This window comes from Balaenoptera physalus (assembly GCF_965194825.1).
Source record: "Balaenoptera physalus genome assembly, contig: HAP1_SCAFFOLD_576, whole genome shotgun sequence".
In the NCBI taxonomy this organism is placed as follows: domain Eukaryota; kingdom Metazoa; phylum Chordata; class Mammalia; order Artiodactyla; family Balaenopteridae; genus Balaenoptera; species Balaenoptera physalus.
The window spans coordinates 359,116-362,198 of record NW_028126162.1 but is presented as its reverse complement, the minus strand read 5'-3'; the positions used below and the strand labels follow the sequence as shown (position 1 = coordinate 362,198).

At 44.3% G+C, this 3,083-nt stretch overlaps 1 long non-coding RNA gene across 1 annotated transcript; it reads left to right on the top strand.

The window, feature by feature from the left end:
• The first annotated feature begins 688 nt into the window (after nt 1-688).
• LOC309653551 lies at nt 689-2,870 on the top strand. Its single transcript, XR_014259244.1, has 3 exons — nt 689-931; nt 1,492-1,587; nt 2,593-2,870. It is a non-coding gene; the product is annotated as an uncharacterized lncRNA (long non-coding RNA).
• The last annotated feature ends 213 nt before the right edge of the window (nt 2,871-3,083 follow it).

Genomic DNA, 3,083 nt, shown 5'->3' with positions numbered 1-3,083 from the left:
CCGAACCTCTTATCTAATTTTTCTTGTAGAACACGTGCCTGATAAATACCAAGAAAAAACTGGCAGCTGACATAGCCCAATGCCAGGCAGAGGTGGAGAAGTCTATCCAGGAGTCCAAAAATGCAGAGGAGAAGGCCAAGAAGGCCGTCACGGATGTGCACTCCATTCTTTCTTATCAGAGATGCTGTCTGGAGATAAGAAAGGGGCTTCTACGCCACCCCTTTGGGACCTGCAAGTAGGTTTCCTCTCCTCACCCCTGCATTCAGTCAGTGGTGGCTTCCCGGAGAGACGGAAGGAGACGGAGCCTCAGCAGAGGCAAAGTGGGAGGGGAACCATGCAGCATCAGTGGTGGCTGCGGGAAGGAGGAAAGCATCAGCGTGCCTAGTACCAGCCTCACAGCACCCTCCGTGTGCCCGCATAGGCGGGGTGGGTGGCCCACTGATGCCTCTTGTGAACTTAACCAGGCGGCCATGATGGCCGAGGTGCTGACAGAGAAGGAGCAGGACACCAGCGCCCACCTGGCACGGATGAAGAAGCACCTGGAGCAGACGGTGAAGGACCTGCAGCACCGCCTGGACGAGGCTGAGCAGCTGGCCTTGAAGGGCGGCAAGAAGCACATCCAGAAGCTGGAGGCCAGTGTGGGTCTCTCAATCTCTCTGAATCTGGGAAGTGAAAACGGCACTCCCCGATCCTTCTCTCTTCTTGTATATTGACTCCCATCCTTATCCTGTGGCTGGGGACAGCCACCCAATATCGTCAGTAGGTCCTGAGTTAATTAACATCCCCCAAGACTGACTATATAAGTATCTTTCTTGATTGTAGGTACGTGAGCTTGAAGGAGAGGTAGGTTGAAAGTGAGCAGAAACGTAATGCTGAGGCTGTTAAAGGTTTGCGGAAACACGAGAGAAGAGTAAAGGAACTCACCTACCAGGTAAGGGGAAGAGCTTTCTAGAATATCCAGACTTCCTGAACAAAGGGAAATTGAAAACCTGGTGACTATGTCGTACTCACAAATAGCTACATGTTAACTTGATATACATAAGGGGCAAATGACACAATCACCTATCACAGACCCTTTCCTAAGCTAGGAAAATCAGGAAGGCCTTTAGAAAATCGTGTAAGTGAGGAAAGAATACAGGTTTCAAAGACAGATAAACTGGTATTAGTCCTAGTTTGGCCTCTTACTTTTTAAACTCGGATAGGTTACCTAACACTCTCAACCTTAATTCATCACCTGTAAAATAGAATAAAAACATCTACTCACCAGAGTAGGGAGGTAAGGATTAGAGACGTGTATAACTGTCCAATATAGTGCCTGCACACAGTGGACATTAAACAAGAGTGGCTACTGTTAATACTATGAAGGAAGCCTCAGAGTGGGCCACATTTACCCCAGGCCCACCTGCCATCATATCAAAGTGATTTACTTCACCACCTGTAGTGGGTTGATTTTGTTGGATTCAATGCAGACCATTTTTGTCAAACTTCCAGACTGAGGAAGACCGCAAGAATGTTCTCAGGCTGCAAGACCTGGTAGATAAATTACAGGCAAAGGTGAAATCATACAAGAGACAAGCTGAGGAGGCTGTAAGTATCTTTAAGCCCTTGAGGGAAGAAGAAAACTTCGTTGGGGGTAGAAAGTATATTAAGAGAATGTGTTAATGAGAAAGAAAGAGACCAAGTAAGAATATGTCATTCTTATTTTAAGAGAGATGATATAAATATGAATTTACCCCCAAATCCTAATTATAGAATAAGACCTCAAAACGAGATATTTTTATTATTAAGCAATTTGTAGGGGTTGGGGGAAAAAAAGAAAATTCCAAATAACCCACCTTACTTGATAGCTGCAAAGAATATCCAGCAGAAAATCTAACACCATGATAAATATTCCTCTCCCTCTAGAAATGCACAAAATCAATTGTTCCCAAAAGCCAAACAGAAATCTTTTACCCCAGCTGACTCCTTCCCTCACTACCACTGTCATCAGCAGGGACTTATCCCTGCACATTCGCTGTAGCAAATTAGGATGTGTTGGAAGGTTCTCCAGCTTCACTTTTCCTGGTTGTTCCCCACTCTTCCAGACACAGTGGAGTGGGAAAGAGGTAAGAAAAGGGAACACGAAAGGGAGAGGCACGAATGGTAGTAAGTCCAACCAACAAAGGGCATACTTTCTTCCTATCCCCATCCCCCCACCCGCAGCGTCTCTGTATACCAGAGTCAAAATATATGGCAAAAACATTTCAACTGGGATTTTCCCGAAGTTAGAATTTGACCTTACATTTATTGTCTAACCTCTGTGAGCGAGCGCACATGGGTCTCTTCCTCCTTTTCACTCAGTCCATACATCGTAAATAGACTTCACGTATACCTGGGTTTGACATAATGAGCTCGTCTCTTCCATTTCAAAACTATTTCTTCTTTCATTCTTTAGAATAAAAAATGTAATTGAAGTTACAACTTCTGTCTGCATTTGAAATCAGATATGACAAACAAACCGTAAGAAGAAAATATCTGAGTTGAGAAAATAATCCTGTTTGTGAAAAGTGCAATGAGAACCACAAAGTCTAACTCTCACAACTCTATTCTTAGGAGGAACAATCCAATGCTAATCTTGCCAGGTTCCGCAAGCTCCAGCACGAGCTGGAGGAGGCCGAGGAACGGGCTGACATTGCCGAGTCCCAGGTCAACAAGCTGCGGGTGAAGAGCCGGGAGATTCACACACAAGTCAGTGCAGAGTGAACACATCTGCCTGATGCTGCCAAGGGGCTGAAGAAATGCACAAAATGTGCTATTTTGGGTCACTTGCTTTGTGATGTTTTTCTCTTCATGTTGAATAAATAAAAACTACAGTGAACTGATAAACTGAACCAGACTTATTTACTTCCAAAATTATTTATTCTCAAACACAGTTCTCACCTAGCTATTATTTTTTAACATTATATATGGCTTTGTGGAACATTCAATATCTGTACCTCCCTCACCACCCCGCATCCCTGTTCCCATCTCCAGCTCCACCACACACACACACAATTACCTTTTACTGGACTTAATTTTATTAAATCTCTCTAGACTGTTACAAA